Below are 19636 nucleotides of genomic sequence, written 5' to 3'. Positions count from 1 at the left end.
CTAGGGTTTGTTTTTTGTGTCTAATGTTTATTGTTCGTTTACGTTTTTGTTTTTTGTTTTTTCCTACAGTTTTAAGTTTTTATTATTTTTTACTTTTCATGTTTTTTGCAATTAAAAACTATTTTAAACATGACATTACATAAAATAAAATAGATTTTTCAAACTTTAAAACACTACAATTAAAAAATAATAATAAATTAACATTTTTTTTTGAAAAATAATAAAAATAAATAAAAAATAAGATCTTCCACGGAAGGGTATCAATCATGTAGCTCCTCAATATGGGAGCACTAGTCTTTAGACTGAAACCTCTTCAACTCTAAGAAAGGAGGAGTATCAATTCCGTTAAATTAACCAAGGATATGATCTCAGCCTCATTCTTATAATATCAAGCCTTACACTAAACAAAATAAATTAATTATTGGTAGGCTCATTAAGAACCCATGACCAAAAGCCCATTGACTATTTCACAAATTTGAAATACCCATTTGCACCCAAAAATAATAATAAAAAAATAGAAATTAAAAAAAAATTCTCATATGAGGAACAAATTAACCGTTGGCCTTCTATTTTCCTTACCAAGCAATGGCAAACTATATAGCCAACTGCTAAACTGAAACAATGCATGCACTAAACGTAGAAATCTCATATTCACATCAAGAAATATGGAGAGGGGAAGTAAAAATAGAAATAGAAATAGGATCTTCCAAGGAGATGTTCTTACACTCTTTACTGGCTTGGCTCTGTTACAGACGGGCCATACTTGTCATGGTGGTCTTCTTATCACCCTGTTTTGCCAGTCTGGGTTACAGTCCTTTTTGGAGCATTACTCACCCTTGCTGGCTTTATGCTTATATTACTGAATGGATTAAGGAGAAGGAATGTTAATATGAGAAGGCTTAGGAATAATCTTCAAGACTAAAATATCTTGCTAATTTGCCTTGGATATTATTTTAGTAGTTCTACAAATTGGTTGAAACAGAAGCATGACAGTAACAATAATATGAGACTTAGTATTGGTTTTCATTCTGCCTGAAACTGGTAGTGGTTTTTAAACAGAAGCTTATCTTTTATGTGAGTTTGCAATTTCTATTTTTTTCACTGAATTCTTTCAGTCAGATTTATAAGTCAAAACTAGCCAGAAAAGCTTTTTTTTTTTCCAATTGGGCCAATCAAATTATAATGTTATTTTAAAAATAATTATAAGTGACAAGTTTTTCTTTAGTTTTATATAAAATTCTCTCTTTATAATAGAGTGTGTTGTAGTTTATTTTGGAATGATTCTCTTTGAAGTAGTAAAATTGTATTTTTTTAATTTTTTTTTGGATAAAAGTGGATAGAACCACTGAACTATATTAAATTTTATTGTTGAATCTGTTTTGCAAGAATTTTCTTTTGGGTAAGTCCTTCGATTTAAATTTTTTTGAGCTTGATTGTTTGCTTGTTGTAAAGATAAAGAGGTTTGGAGCTAGCGAACAGGGAATTTCAACTGGAATAATTAAATATATAGTAATGTGTGATTTTCTGTTAAAATTTGTAAAGCTGTGCATTAAGTGATTGGATTATGATGCTCATATGTTGGGTACAATAGCATAAGAATTGAACTTGTCATATCAGTGAGAGGGACTGACGCTTTTGGAAATCCATTGAAACTTCATTTTGTTTTCATTGTCGATTTTTCCTTTCCTATGATTTTCTGTAAAAACACATAATATTTTAGTAAATGATTTTGGGTGATTGAAAAGGTTATTAAGCCCAGAGGCTTTTATAATTGTAACAAATTTATGTGTCAACATTTGAAGGTTTTCATTTATTTTGATGATCATTTGATAGTATATAATTTATCAAAACAATTAATAGATAATTTGTCAAAACCAATATAATTTGATAAAAAAACTAGTATTAACGAAAAATAATAAATTTATAACATAATTCAGACAAAACCGTTACTGGACGATTTCACAAAATTGTGTAACTAAAAATTGTAGAAACCGTACTGCACCACTCATTTGTGTAATTAAAAATTGTGGAAACCGTACTGCACCACTCATTTCCAAAAAGAATTTTAGAGTTTCAACGTTCTTTGTGTTTTTGAAATAGAGGTATGTGATTTTGATTTAATCGAACTTTGTTTTACACAACTTCAACGGCCTTTTGAGACAGAGGTATGTGATTCTTTTCCATTCTGCTCGATTTTTGTACATTGAAATTTTTTCCGTTTCTACTGAATTCCATGGATTTGTTCAGTACATTGAAACTTGATTAGAAGCCAAGTTTATACATAGAAAATTCTGCACACATAGATTTAAGTTATATTTGCAGACATTGCAATCAAGTATTTGTTAAAAAGAGTCATGTAATACACATGTTTATTGATATAAAATTCTGCAAGCGTATGATTATGACTATTAATACCATCTTAAAACTACATTTTGTTTTCCAATATTTTGCATTCACGATATTTTGTAAAATATTGTTAAAACAATGAGGAGCTGCAAAAGGAATCGTTAAATATTGTTAAAACAATGAGGAGCTGCAAAAGGAACTGAGGTAGTGTTGTGTGTATAATCTCAAATTTTTAGGGTAAATAAAAGGTGTAAGATTAAAGAGACATTGAGTTTCATTCCAATAATCTTCTGTGTAGTTGTGTGACGGGTGAAGATGTGGAGACATTTACACCAAAACAACTCGGCTATCAACAGGGCTATCTTGAAGAAAATCTTGTGCTTGCAACAAAGAAAGTTCAAGAGAGAAAGGCAAACACATTAATACGTGTATATGAATTGAACAAAAAAATACTGTATACTGATCAGTTTACCTCTTTTACTTGGTGTTTCAAAACAGATAGAAGTCTTAAAATATGAATGCCGAAAGACAGAAAGTAAGGTACCATTGACACAAGCATTTAATTTTCTTCTTAAAATATGCATTGACATTTTATGATTTCAGTATGTATTGATCTTTGATTATGATTATATTTATTAAATTTTCTTTGAAAATCATCAAATATATTTTCTAAATGTAAAATTATATATTTAACATTAATTTGAATATAGTAATCATCATCTCGAATAAAAAAAATCTTCATTACCAATTTTCATTTTTTCTCTATTAATCATATATTAAAGTGAATATTATTTGAAAAAATAGTATTAAAAATTAAATATTCAACAATTAAACCCTAACCATGAACCAAATTGAACCCCAAACCTAAACCTAACTCTATACAAAATTAAATCCTTACTATAAACCCTAAATGTGAACCAAGTTGAACCATACTAATAATCTAATAAGAATCATACTCATAAACTAAATTGAACATTAAACCTATTTAAAATGTAGCCCTAAACCTAATTGTACCCTAATCTTAACAAGGTACCAAATTTAACCCTAACACTAAACTAAATTGAACCTTAACCCTTATAATAAACCAAATTTACCTCTAACCCTAAACCTATTTGAAAACTAAATAAAATTGAACAATAAACCTACACTTGAATGACCACTTTATTAAACTCTAACCCTAACCCTAACCTTATACCAAATTCAAAATCAAGTTCAACCACATCACCAAAACTAATTGAAAATTAAATTAAATTAAAATCTAACCATAAGCCTAACTCTAGATGTCCCACAGATTCATTTTTTAACAAGTTCAACCACATCACCAAAACTAATTGAAAAATAAATTAAATTAAAACCTAACCATAAACCTAATTGTATATGTCTTTCAAATTCATTTTTTGACGTTTGAATTGGTTTTAGGGTAACTTTTTATTATAAAGATTTATTTTTTCTTTTCTTTATTTATTAGAAGGTAGGCTAGCACTTTGAAATGAGTTTAGATTCCACTTTCAATTTGAATAAAATACTTTAATAAAATAATAATAGATTCTAATTAAAAAAATCTCCATTAGCATTTTTTATTTTTATTCACAAAGATTTTGAATATTTTAAAGACTTATTTTCTATTTTCTTAAAGAAGGTAGGTTAGTAATTTGAAATGAGTTCATATTCCACTTTTAATTCAAATAAAACACTTTAAAAAAGTAATAATAGATTCTAAGATAAAGATTATTTTAAAGAATTATATTATAAATTAAATATTCAAAACTGAGTTTTTTCTTGAATTTTTAATTGCACCTTAACTAAAAATTTATAAATATGATTTTGCAATCATCAAAATAAACATTCAATGTTACAATGTCATACCCTAACCCTAAATTATATATAGTAATCATCATCTCTAATTAAAAAAAATCTTCATTAGAGTTTTCATTTTTTCTCTATTAATCGTATATTAAGATGAATATTATTTAAAAAAATAATATTATAAATAATTAAATAATAACCCTTATTAAATAAGGTCTAATATTTTTATCAAAACCATATTTATAATTTGTAATCAAATCCTTACAAATTGAGCAATAAACTAAATTTAATACCGACCTTAAACCAAATTAAACCAAAACTCTAACCCTACCCCTAATTTTAAAACAAATTAACCATAGTATAACATTATTATATAAGGTCTAGGGTAAGGGTTATATTTGGTTTAGTGCTAAATGCAACCCTATTTTAAATAAAAATGATCCTTGATCATAAAGCTAATTAAAGCCTAATCATAAACCAAAATTAACCCTGATCATAAAACAATTTGAACCATAACCCTAACCTTAAATCAAAATAAATCCTACCCCTTCCTCTAAAGCAAATGTAATTCTAACCCTTAAACAAATTACAAATCCAAAAACTAACATTAGGCCATGTTAAACCCCAATTCTTATAATAAATTAAATTTAAACCTAACTCAAAACAAAACCAAACCCTAACACTAAACCTAATTGAACACTCAACCAAATTAAACCATGAACCTTGAAGATAACAATAAACCATATTGAACCCTAAATATTAACCTAATTATCCTTAACCAAATTGAACTTTATCCCTAGAGCAGTAAACAAAATTGAACCCTAACCCTAAACTCAATTAAAACATAAAACACAACCCTAAATCATATTGAACCTTAACCCTAAACCATAAACCTATTATTAAATTAAACCCTAATCTAAACACTAAAAATTTAAACCCTAACCCTACCCCTACCCCTATACCAATTTAACTGTAACCCTTAAACAAATCACAAATCCTAAAACTAACATTAAGCCAAGTTAAACCCCAATTCTTATAATAAATTAAAACCCTAACTCAAAACCAAACCAAACCCTAGCACTAAACCTAATTGAACATTCAACCAAATTAAATCATAAACCTAATTAAAATTCAACCTTGAAGATAACAATAAACCATATTGAACCCTAAACATTAACCTAATTGTCCTTAACCAAATCGAAACTTATCCCTAGAGCAGTAAACAAAATTGAACCCTAACCCTAAATCCAATTAAATCATAAAACATAACCCTAAACCATATTGAACCTTAACCTTAAACCATAAACCTATTATTAAATTAAACCCTAATCTAAACACTAAAAATTTAAACCCTAACCCTACCCCTACCCCTATAACAATTTAACTCTAACTATAAACCTAATAATACCATAATATTAACCTTATACCAAATTAAACCCTAACCTAAAACCAAACTTAGCACTAAATAAAATCTTATTTTAAATCAAAATGATCCTTAATCATAAAGATAATTAAAATCTAATGATAAACCAAAATTAACCTTTATCCTAAACTAGATTGAACCATAACCCTCACCTTAAATGAAAATGAATCCTATCCCTACCTCTAAAGAAAATGTAATTGTAACCCTTAAACAATTACAAATCCTAAAAATAACATTAGACCACTGAGTTAAACCCTAATTCTTATAATAAATTAAATTTAACCCTAAATCCAAACCAAATTTGAACCTTAAACATTAACCTAATTTTTCTTAACCAAATCGAATCTTATCCATAGAGCATAAACAAAATTAAACCTTTTACCTAGAAACCAAATTATATCATAAACATAACCCTAAACCATGTTGAACCATAACCCTAAACCCTAAACTCGTTATTAAATTAAAGCCTAATCTAAACACTAAAAATTTAAACCCTAACCATTAACAAAATTTAACCCAAACCCTACCCCTACCCCTACCCCTACCCCTATAAAATATTAAGTCTTAACCATAAACCCTAACTCTAAACTAAGTTGAAGCATAACCATAAACCAAGTCGAACCATATCCCTAAACCAGATTGAACATTAACCCAAATTTAACTCTAACAATAAACCTAATTTTACCATAATATTAACCTTATACCAAATTAAACCCTAACCATAAACCAAATTTAATCCTAACACTAAACCAAATTGAACTATAACCTTTACAATAACCCAAATTGAGCCCTAATCTTAAACCTAATTGAAAACTAAAAAAAATAAAATAATAACCCTTAACTTGATTGAACACTAAACTAAATTAAACTATAACACTAATCCTAACTCCATATCAAATTAAATCCTGACCATAAACGAAGTTGAATCCTGACATTAAATCGATTTGAAGAATATACATAAACCTAATTGAACAGTAAACCAAATTAAACCCTAACCCTATACCTAATTGTACCCTAATCTTAACACTATACCAAATTAAACCCTAACCATAAACGAAATTTAATCCTAACCCTAACACAAAAGTAAATTGAACCATAACCCTTATAGAAAATCCAAATTGATCTGTAACCCTAAACAAAATTGAACATTAACCCTAAACTTGAGCCAAACACTAAACCAAATTGAACCCAAAGTTTTATTAAATTAGGCTTAATGTTTCAATCCTAGCCCTAAGCCTAATTCTATATCTAATCCCCACTCTAATACTAAATAAAATTGAATTCTTACCATAAATTTATTTGAACACTAAGCCTAATACTTAACTAAATCCTAATTAAATCATAACCCTAAACCAAATTCAATCGTAACCCTTAAATAAATTATAAACCCTAACACTATTACTAAAACAAATTTAACCCTAATTGTAGTTCACTAAGTCAAATTGAATTGAAGTCCTACGCCAAATTAAGCATAAATATTGAACCAAATTAAACATATAATTAACTCTAATTAACCCTAGTATTAACACATACCCTAATTATATTGTAATCTTAACCGTAACCCTACCTCAGAGACTATTTGAACCATAATCTTGATCCTAATTGTAACTAAATCGTAGCCCTATTTAAACCCTAATCCAATTTCAACCCTAACTGTTATCAAACTCTAAATCAAATTCAACCCTAACCATAACTCTAATAAAAAAATAACTAAATTCTAATCCTACCACTAATCCTAATTGTACCATAAGCCTATTTTAACTCTAATTGTTTTTTTAATGTAAATTAAATCTCACCATTAATCCAACACTCACCCTAACCCTTTCAATAACGCTTATCAAAAAGTATCACTGACACTAATTAAATACTAACTATATTTAAACTCTATTCCTAACCCTGAATGAAACCTAACAGTAACCATGGTAAAATTAGGAATATACTTCAATAATGGCTACATTCCAATTTGAGTTTTCCTTTAATAAGAGTTAAGTCTGAATTTATAAATATATTAAACTAATTTTATAAAAGTTAAACATTAAACTAAATTTAACCCTAACCCTAATTACACCAAGTCAAACCCTGGACCTAACTCTAATCAAATCAAACCTTGCGACTAAACTAAATGAAAGAATAACATTAACACCATATTGAACCGTAACTAGAAACAAAATTAAACACTGAACTACAAATCAAATCCAAACTCTTAAGCTAACTATATACTTAATTGAACCCTAACCCTAAACTCAATCACTACACCAAATCAAAGAGTAACAGTAACACCATATTGAACCCTAAGTTGAAGCAAAATTAAACACTAAACTAAATTGAACCCTAACCCTAACTAAACCAAATCATAACCTAACCCTAAATTAAATCATCTACTAACTCTTACAAGAAACCTAATAAAAATTAAGTAAACAAAATTAAACTAACCCAAAGCAAACCCTAATCCTAAATTAAATCAATACACTAACTGTTACAATAAACTTAATCAAATTGTAACTCTAAACCAATTAAAACCCTAACCCTAATAGTAAACCAAAATGAACCCTAATCCTTATTGAAATAGGGCTACTATTTTAATCCCAATCCTAAGTATATTATTAAATCTAGAATTGAAATTATACAACAATATATATTTTGAAATTAATTTATGTCAGGTCTTCCAATTCACGCTACGTTTGCTACTAGCTTATATATATTTAATAATATATATAGAATTAGCCGAGAGGTATCCTTCTAGAGGCGCCTATTGCACTTTAATGTACTCTATATATATTATTAAATATATATAAGCTAGTATATAATCATAATTGAATTGATTTTGAACCTTAATCCTAACTTTTTATTGAACTTAAATTTTAATCTTAATTGAACTATAATCCATTTCTTTGTTGGTATATATTTCATGTGGTGTATTCTATTCTTGTTTTTCATGATTTTAAAGTTATTTGTACGAAAGAAACAAACCAACCGTTGTGGCCTTGTATTTCTTCCCTCAATGACAAACTATATAGCCAACTCTTGAACTGATGAATACATACTTACACTCAACATAAAAATCCCTTATTTACAGCAAGAAATATGGAGAGGGGGAATATGAATATGAATATGAATATGAATATGATGTTTGAAGAAGGTGTAGTTAAACTATGGACAGGGTTGGCACTGTTCGAGATAGGCCTCACACTTTTCATGCTGGTCTACTTAGCACCTGTTTCGCCAGTGTCATTTACAGTCTTTTATGGAGGAATCCTCACCCTTGTTGGCTTTATCATTATATCACACGATGGATTGTGGAGAAGGGCTTTAAATAGGCTAAGGCCAAGGAATAACCTTTAACACTCACACCTTGCTAATTTGCATTACATATTTGCATAGGCTAAGGCAAGAAATATGGAGAGGGGGAATATGAATATGAATAGGATGTTTGAAGGAGCTGTAGTTAAACTATGGACAGGGTTGGCACTGTTCGAGATAGGCCTCACACTTTTCATGCTGGTCTACTTAGCACCTGTTTCGCCAGTGTCATTTACAGTCTTTTATGGAGGAATCCTCACCCTTGTTGGCTTTATCATTATATCACACGATGGATTGTGGAGAAGGGCTTTAAATAGGCGAAGGCCAAGGAATAACCTTTAAGAATTACATATTTTTGTTCATTGGTTTTACAAACTGGTTGAAACTGAAATATGACAGTCATAATGCTTCAGTATCTACTACAAGTCTTTTGTGTTCATTTATATGCCATGATATGAGACTCGGTATTGATTATTGTTCTACCTTAAACTGGTTTTTGAACAGCAGCTTATCTTTTATATGTGAGATTGCAATTCCTTTCTTTTTTAAAAGTATCTTTGACAATCGGATTTATAAGTCAAAACTCATTAAAAAGCTTTTTTTCTTATTGGGCTTACAAAATGATAATGTTAGTTGTAAATGATAAGATATTTCAGATTATCGATTAAATTATTTCTCTTTATAATTTAAATGAGGTGATGAAAGATTTAGCTTTTTCATGGAGCTTTATGATTTATGGGCTTTTCAAGATGTCAGTTTTTTCTTTTAAGAGAGGTTAGATTTAAGTTAAGATTTGGCTTTTTAAATTGATAGGATTATATAGTTTTGGTTTATAAGTTGATAAGAAAAAATTTGATGGTAAATTTATAGATATGATAAGATGAAATTTCATAAATAATAAAGGAAAGTTGTCATTTCTAATTGGATAAGAAAACAACAGTCCTATCTTTTTGTTTTTCTTTCATAGAATAAGAATGAAATTTTTGTTTTATTTTTGTAATTATAATTTTTCAATTTTATACATCTATTTCCTAGTCCTTAACAATATTATTTATTTAGGACCATCTAATATAAAGAATTTAATTGGAGAAAAATCAAAACAATCTATTGTAAACATATATTTTAAGTTACAACTTCAAAATTTAATAATTTCTATAATCTATTTGAAAATAGAGATGTCATATATATCTATCTAATTACATCTACTAAAAATAACCAATTACACTAGTAAAATATCATTGAGTTAAAAACTACATTATATATGATCTCACCACAAACATAAATAAATAATAAATAATAATAGCATATAATTCTCATTAAATTTTATTTTTAAAATAAAATTTAATTGAAAATAAATAAAATGATAATTACAACAATTAAAATAAGATAGCATAAATGAACCACGACACCACTACTGAATTGAAAATACAAAAATCATTATTACATTATTCAGAGTGTTAATAATATGCTTAGCAACTCAAAAGAGAAAAAAAACAAAGCACATGCTTGAAGTTTTCTATTGAATGGAAAAGAAGGGAGAAGTAATTTCCTCACATGCATTTTTAAGCTGATAGGCTTTTACTGGGGGCTTTTGCCTGCTGAAGTGTAAGACAATCCGACCATTGACGATTTTCAATGACCAGTCGTTTTTCTCGGTGAACGGTACGTGGTGTTTTTGTTGTTAGGTGGAGATGATGACGCGTTTCCCTTGCACGCATCTCGGAGAAGTGGCGAATGGTAGGCTTTTAGTCAGGGATTTCCGATGACTATTGGTAATTTGTAGAAAGCAAATTTGGATAATCAGAGTTTGTCGCTTCCTCTTTTCAGTGGTCGTCCAGCCTACAGGGGTCGTGGCTTGGGTGTACAAGTAAGCAATTTGCATAATGTTGTTGGTTAAAAGATTTTCACATAAAAGTGGATTGTTTGTGAGGTTTAATAAAGGTTCTAGATATGTGTTCATATATGTCTTACTGCTAAGATATTTGGTTACCCAAGTGTGTTTTTTGCTTTGTTGTTGTGTATTTTTTACTAAATATAGCACCCTAATACTACAAGCTAACAAATTTCATACTTTAGTCACTCATAACAATTAATAAGACAAATTCGACGAAGATCCCAAATTTAAATTGAAAATCTAAAAATTTAAGAGTTACGAGTCACTTTCACACCTTCAAATTTGACCACCATTAATTATCTAACTAAGAAAGTGATCAAAGAAGATGAACAAGTGAATTAGAGCTCAAAGGTAGACCTCAAGATGTATGCTAATGATAGCATGTAATATCAAGCTATTTTTTAGCTTCTATTTATAACACACCACTTATATACACTGGTCATAGTGAAAAAATGTCCCAGTAGAAGAAAAATGTATGATCAAATAAGAAATAGAGAAAACAAAAATTAAAAAAACATCTTTATAAAGTACATTACATGCTTTAAAGAAAGTCACCAACATTTGTCAACAAAAATTACTGTAATTCCGGACAGATGACAATATCATGAGTAGATCAAAGTTAATGAGAGAGAAAAGTTGCAGAATAAATGCAACACCAATAAAAGAAAAGTGATGTGATCTTAAGTACTCAATACACTTTAGGAAACTCTAGATCCATATCCATTTTGAGGAGAAGTCGTATGAACATGACAAAATTGAGTTTTCTGGCAAATTTTCAACCCAGAACCTCAAAATGTACGTACGGATTACCAACGCATTACAATCAGTTCATCTTTGTTTCCGAGGCAGATATGAGTATCGTGTATTAATTACAAAACAAAAGATTGTAATATCTTTATACTAAATTTGGATTCATGAATAATATATGTTCATTCACATCAATCATGGCTTATCAATTGTATAGGAAGAATGAATCTCCTCCTATAATGATTGTCAATGTTATTTATGCCAAATTTACGGTATGAAGAACTTCAACCAAAAAGAATGAGGCACCTATTTCAAGTATAGTAAAGAATTTGCAAATTTTCTTTAGCCTGAACCATATGATAGGGGAGAGCATCAGTAATTGTGCATGTTTTGTGAACCCAACTTTCAGATATTAATTTTATTTTAAAGAAATCATAAAAATTGTAACTAAAATTTCATCAATAAATTTCACATGTATCAATAGTTGGTGGCTTTTTAATTTTTTTTCCTCCTTAGTTGACCCATTTGTGCACGACTATTAAGACTTTTATGCTCATCTGCTAGATCATTTGTCTATAAGGGCTAGCCTTAAACAACACACAGTAAACTTTGATTGCTTACATTGTGGGCCCATTCCATCCCTCTCAAAGGACTTCATTGTTTTCTAAAAAAAAATATCGTTAACATTTGAATTTGATTCATAGTGTTCTCACTTCTTTGATTGCATAGCGCAAAGCAAATAGGATAGGATAGCATCTATGTTGCAGCTATCATTTAATATCTCACAACTGAGATAGTTTCACAGCCTTTCCTGCTTTATTGTCTTTACCATTCATTTGTTAAATTTTGATATGAAACATATAGTAATTATTGTTTATTTCTTTCACTTCTCCTATTTCGATATTACAAGTAAAAAAAAATTTCTATGCAGCGTGGAATTTCCAATTTAATAGGGTTGAGAGTATAGGTTTTGTAGGATGTGCTAAAACTATTTTTTTAGTCTTTACCAGTCATGGCATACAACAAAAATCAAATACATAAAGATTGTTATAATGCAATCACTACAGGAGTATCTTCCACCAACATTGTTCATGTAAACACAACAAACACATTAATTAAGGTTGTAATAGTGTTCTCGAGTAGCTCAGTAACACATAACAACAATTTGATTAAATGTAAATTGTTTTAACTTCATATAGATTACTAACTCTAAGTAATTTATTGCACTTGGGTAACCAGATATCTTACTAGTCCAATATGGACCGTCAAAAAGTGTTACGTAATGGCACCTCCTTACATGTACACTAGCGAACTCCTTACATGTACACCATCGAAAACATGAAGCAAGAAATACTTAGAAGCTACAAACTCTGATTATTGAAATCTGCTTTATACAAATTAGCAAAACCCAAAGTTAGTAATTCAACCGATACATACTTATACAGTTATATATACATATACATGTATTTATATATGTGCATATGTGTCTATATAGTTATACACATATTCATGTATGTATATATATACATGTGCATATATATAGAAACAAATGTATGTATATATAAGTAGATATTTATGCATTTTTTAGAACATACCATCTTATTTATGGCATCATTTGGATGTATTGGATTATTTGAGCTAAGTAATTGTAAGATTGGATACTACATAGTTAAGTCAATAGGCTTTTAGTGTGGGCTTTTTCCCGCCGAAATGTAAGACAATCCTGCCATTGACGATTTCTGGTGACCAATCATTATTCCTAGCAAATGGTATGTGGCATTTTTGTTGTTAGGTGGAGATGATGGCATGTGTCCCTTGCATGCATCTTAGAGAAGTGGTGAATGGTAAGTGATGGTCTTTATTTTGTTTGGTTTTCATTTCCTGCCAAATTGTAAGACATTCCAGTGACCATTGATTTCTGGTGGTTGCACATTTTCCCCACCGAATGTGTCGTATTAGTGGGACCAACACGTACACAATTATATTTTGCCTTAGATTGTGTTGTGTGAATCGCTTTTTCTTTGCAAGTTTTCAACCACCTCATTATGTCTGTGAAGTGCATTTATTGAATGCAATAGAGGTGGTTGAAGTGCTTCATCTAGAATGCCTACAATAGGTGCATTAGAGGTCATTGAGGTGCACAGTTTTTACCGCTTAGAAGAGGTTTCTTTCTGTAATATCAATTGAGTTTATAATTTACTGAATGTAAGGGTCATCTCTATTTTTTGGCTTCTTGTTATGTTAAGAAAATTTATAATTTATAAATCAAATTCATTTCTGTAATTTCCTTCTCTTTTGTTTTCAGTTCTATTTTTCCTTTGAATTGTTTCTACCATGCATATTTCTGATTGATTACATATTACTTTGATGGTTGTCCTCAGCAGTGAAGTACTCCTTTTCGCATTCTTGAACAATGTTTTGTTTTACTTTGTCATTTGGCTACCTTTTCCTCCTATATTAAGTTTCCATTCCATCCCTTCCATTTCAGCATGCTCCCTCTTTACTAACATATACAAATATAGTTAAGCATTCTATAATTGACGCATTTTTATATCGTTGCCAGATTTAATGGTTCAAAATTCTTTGATTGCATGCACTCCAAAACACTAAACTATACGTGAATGGGTTGTCATGTATATATCTTAGTACCCCTTCACATTAAGTCCTCATTGTTGATATTATCTTTTTGTAGGAACTTTCCCAAGATTGTGCCCCCACCCCATGTGCAATGAAATCTATCAATGTTGGGTATGACCTTCCTTCAACATTGCTCCAAGTTTTGTCATTCTAGAAAATGCACTCTGCCAAAGATGACACAAATAGATATAAACTCGTTTTGTTTGATGGCACATACATTTAGCTGGCAATTCTTCCTTCTAAGTATGTAGATCTCATAGATTCAAATGCTCTAAAAATAGGTTCTATCATTCTATTGACAAGTTATACTTGCAGATATGTATGGAACACAAGGTAGGAAAGATACTATGTTTATTAAAATACCATTCTTTGATACTTAATCATTTCCAGCAACAATCCATACAAACTTAAACAAAACTATTTTCATTTTATAGGACTATTATAATACTTAGTTTACAAATCAAACAAAGCGACTTTCAGTTCTTTGGTAAACCTACATACATGTTCAAAGAACAAGAACCAAAAATGTTGGGGCAAGAAACACCATCATCCTCTAAACGTTCCCTTCAGTTTGATGTTGCACTACCATCCCCACAAAGTACGACCTCTGATAATATAATCCCTACGAAAACAAATGGACAATCAAAGGAAAAGTCACTGACAAATGATCAATATGGCCATATAGTACACCTGTCAAGAATGGCCATGTCTTCAGCTTTGATATTGTAGACACTGAGGGTTTTGAAGTTAGGGTTACATGTTTTGATCAAATAGCCCAACTACATTCTAATCATGTCGAGATAGGTGTTCACTATATCATTTCTAAGGGGTCCATTAAGGAGGCAAACACAAGATACAAAAATTAAACAACCATTTAGAAATCATCATATATAATGCTTCAATATTGTAACTATGCACCCATGATGATTATCCTGCTCAAATGCACTCCCCTTTCACGCCAATTAGTGAAGTGGTTCATCTGACTAATAATATATTGGTTGACATCAATTGTATTTTTGTCTATGTTGGAGATGTCATAGCAATCCACAAGAAGGATGGCAGTGAAATAAAGAAGCGCATTGTTAAAATTAATGATCTCTCTGGCTCAACAATTGATGTCAATCTGTGGGGTTCAGCATCAGAACAAAGAGGCCATGACTTAAAAAATATGTTAACCCTTGATGTTGTACTTTTACTAGGTGTATGCAATGCCCGTGTTGGGTACTTTAATGGGAAGGTTGTCAATATGACATCTGCAACAACATTACATATTAATACTGCTTTCCCAGAGGTAGAACCTGTTGACGACTATTTTGACATACCCGCCAACAGTCAGGTAGCCAATGTGAACACTCACCACCTCTCCTGAAAAGAAATGAGTTTAGGAAAACTCACTACTCCAAGGTCTCTATAGTTGGGTCATGACGGTGATGGATAGCCTAATGGTTGATGTGGTTGTACCTGTTAAGGGGCCTGCTAGTTAAAATCAAATCCCATTGATCGTTAATGGCTTAACTTCCTCCTTTTTTTTGTATTTTATGATTTAAGATTCTCTGGAAAATAAACTGCGCAGAGTAAAGGTGTTGATTTTCCTAGGTTTTATTGGATGTGTTTTAATGTATATATCTGATTCAATCTGATACTTGCATTCTTGGAATTCTATGTGTTCTCAAATTGAATAACATTATACTATATATATTTCAACATATATTATATGTATTCTAAATGATCATTTGACTGAAGCTACAAACATTAACAAAAGGGAACAATAAAACAACAATGAAACCAATTCAATAACAACTTAACAAACTACTCAGTTAACTCCCTGCAATACAAGAAATTATCAAATATTATTCAAATTAGCATTCAACAATGGACCTCCAGTAAACCTGCAAAATCATCAACTTCACAGACTTATAGAAATAAAATCACCAATAATATCGCTTACCACAATAATTCTAATACACCACTTACATGCACAATATGATTCATAAAGCAATAAATAGAAGAGCAAACTACGTTGCTAATTCTAAATAATAGATGTTGCCCGATTAGACGAAACAATTTCGTAGAATATAGACATAGATCAGACAATCTACAAGTTGCTTCTTGTATTAATTTCAAAGAAAGTGTAACAAAAAAAACTCAAATTCTTAACAATTTGCAAAATAATCTAAATATCTCTAAGTAGGCCACAAATCATCAATTTGGGGACCCTTACAAATGAATCCAAATTTTTAATTTACAGAACTTTTATGCCCTACTATCTAGGAAATAAATCTAACCTAAATTAAGAACTCAAACTAGGAGTCGCAATTAACTTACAAGTTTATGGCTTAATACTCCAGTTAACTACTACGAAATGGAGATTGCATGAGAACTACGAAGACCATGCTGGGTGAACCAATCTTTCCTAGTCTTGTGGAATTTTGCTCACAATTGGAACGTGAGTTGGAGCTGCAGCTGAAAATATAAAATTGGGAGTCATGCAAAAGGCCTGCTATCTTTAGCAGCTATGTGTTCATCTTTCACTTTTTAATAAAAGACCTATAATTGTCGATAATGCATGCAACATCTTGAACATGAGGATCAGCTACATGTTAAATTATAAATTTTTATATCTTCAAAACTTCCTTTGCATGCTTCTTTCCTTTCTCTAACTCCCCCATTGTCTCTACCACCTCTTGACATTGGGTAATTAGGTACATATATTTGTCCATGAGAGTGACATCAAACAGAGCCGGAGGTCCCAAATATTGGGCCTCATATGTATCCCACTGATTCAAAACTTTCCCTTCCTCCATGATCCCTGTATTGGTTAACCCCAATCCAAAAGCTCCAAGCAAATACTTTACAAAATTCTCATATTTCAAAATTTCCCTAAGGAGAGGGACTCGGATCTCTACCATATCCTTCACATACTACTAAAGCATTTCAATCTTCAGTTCCAAAATGTATGCGTAAGATTGCAAATTCTTACAGCTATCTCCTCCCAAGAGATCCTCCTCCATTATTACCTCTTCCCCTAGATGCGAAACTTTATTCAAAATGCGAAACTGCTTATTAAAAATGCTTAGCTTTTGTTCCCATTGCGTAGAACAAGAAGCTAATGCTCCGCCTACCTGTACTGCCTCTCAGTATATCCCCATGGTATACCGCAAAAATATTCTAATTTTAGCTGCATTTATTTGGACCCATGATTTAGCTGCAACAACCACCCATCTCACCTCCACTAATGCCTTCACTTCTCCCTCTGGCAGTGATGAGGTTGATGGTAGGTTGTCAGCCCTACAAGAGTCTAGAGGTTTTCTCATTTTTAATAACAATTGCTTGTATTGCCCAAGCTGTTCTTTAAGCTCCATGTTGGAGGTATGTTCCTTCTCCACACGCCCCCTAACAACACTAGTGGCTAGTTCTAGAGTATCCAGCTCTCCCCACTTTGTTTGTTTACCCAAATTCACTTGGGATACTTGATATTTAGGAGAAGCTTGACCTTCAGCCTGGAGTGGAACTGCCACATCGGCAACCACTTCACCGGAACCTGTTCTTGATAAGTGATGTACAATTTTTGGCTTCTTAACCTTTGGGGGATCCTCCATGTTTACCTGTTGCAATGTCAGCTTAGGGAGGTCTGCCTTTCTCTTCTTCTTCTCGAAATTAAATTTGAGCCACTATGGTATGTCTTGATGTTTGTCACCTTGATGTGACACTATGTCAGCAATTACAATATGCACCTCTGATTGTTCCTCTGCTTCATCCCTCTCTTCTGCATATGTTTGTTTAGGATCATGAGGTGAAGTGACTTGACGGGCCATATTCGTTTGGAGAAAAAAATTAGTGTTCAATTGTTGTTGCTTATGAAACTCTCCTAACTTATCGTTGACTTCTTCATTGCATGTTATCTCCTCTTTTGCTTTTCCCTTTGTTCCACCTTGCTTGATAGTTATGTCTTTAAAGAGGTCTTCTTGGTCTTGAGGAGTTAAGACTAGTATCTTGTTTATCATATCTTTTGCTTCATCTCGTTCTTTCTCCTCTCCAAATGACCGATGTTTCTCGAGTTGATCCTCTTCCTGATATGAATCTGATTCTACATTTCTAATAATCACCTCTTTAGTATTTGACCTGAGTCCTTGTATCCCGCAGCTGCCCTATGGTTACATTAACTGATGGTGGTACAGGGGCGTTGGTAACTAGAACATCCACTATAGCTATTGGAGGAGGTTGAGCGGATACATCTTCATTTATTTCTATTCCTTCCTCTTGCTCTTGAGTGCCCTCTCCTATAGCCTGCCCTATAGATGTCCTTGGTGGAAGGACTTTGGCTAGTTGTACTACTAATCCATTTGTCACTCTAAGGTTTGTCACCTTCTTTAACAACTCAGACTTCCTCATCTTCTCACTAAGCTTTCTCATTAGATCCTCATTGCTATCTTGGGGCCCCACTTCTTCATCAGGGTCAGTAGATGTATTCTTTCTTGAATTTGATCTTGTCTTCCAAGCATACTCATTATAACCCCTTGACTGAGGTACCCTTGAGGTAGACTCCTTTTGTTTCCCTTTGAGGCACTCGGCCTGACCCTTTGACTTAGCCATTGTTTGGTCCTATTGATGACCACTTGGGAGATCTTTTCTATATTCACGTCCTCATTTGCAGACCACCTTATTGGGGAGAGGGCCTTCTTATTAATTTCTAGCCCTTTGTAAGCAGCATCAAGCAGGTCTCCATCGTCCCTGAGGTCTTTAGGGAGATTGGTCTCAATTTCAAAATCTCTTATCTGTGGCACTGATAACCTGTTATAATTTTTCTCTCTTACTTTAAAATTGTCCTGGAGGTTGGCCCAAAAATCCTCTAGTCTAGGATTATGTCCCTCGTATGCCTTAGGCATAGCTTTCTTAAGCTTCCTATAGGGATCATAGAATTCCCTAGCATAATCAAATTCTTTTAGCTACAAATCCTATAGCTCTGCCTCTACTAACTTCACCACCTGCATCTTATAGCATAAGAAGTATCCAATAGATACTGAAAAATCAATGCCTATTTTGTGCTTAGATGATAGGAGGGACTGAAGGCCTAGTAATTGATTGATATATTTTAACAAAATTATTCTTTCATTACAATACCTAGGAAGCAGCATTAGGTTCCCTGTAAATCCATTGACCTTGATGTAAGTGGAGCGTGGGTTTTGGATAAACCAACACGCCCACTCTCGGATAATAGCCATAGCCTCCGGGCTAATCTGGTATCATGTATCTCTCGTTAGTTTGATTATCACAGGAAAAATGAAGGCATCATTGATCCTCTTGAAATAGGCCTTTGCATTGATTAGGGGGAGTTGGGAATAATATTCGCATATCTTCTTTTGTCCTTCTTGTTCTCCTAGTTGACCTTCCACCTGTAAACCTAGGAATTAGCTCTTGTGGCCACCCAGATGACATAAGATGTGAAGAATAATTTCTTGGTCTGGTGGAACTCCTTCATTTGC

The sequence above is a fragment of the Cryptomeria japonica genome, chromosome 2 (genome assembly GCF_030272615.1).
Source record: "Cryptomeria japonica chromosome 2, Sugi_1.0, whole genome shotgun sequence".
In the NCBI taxonomy this organism is placed as follows: Eukaryota; Viridiplantae; Streptophyta; class Pinopsida; order Cupressales; family Cupressaceae; genus Cryptomeria; species Cryptomeria japonica.
Note: the sequence above shows the minus strand (reverse complement) of the source record.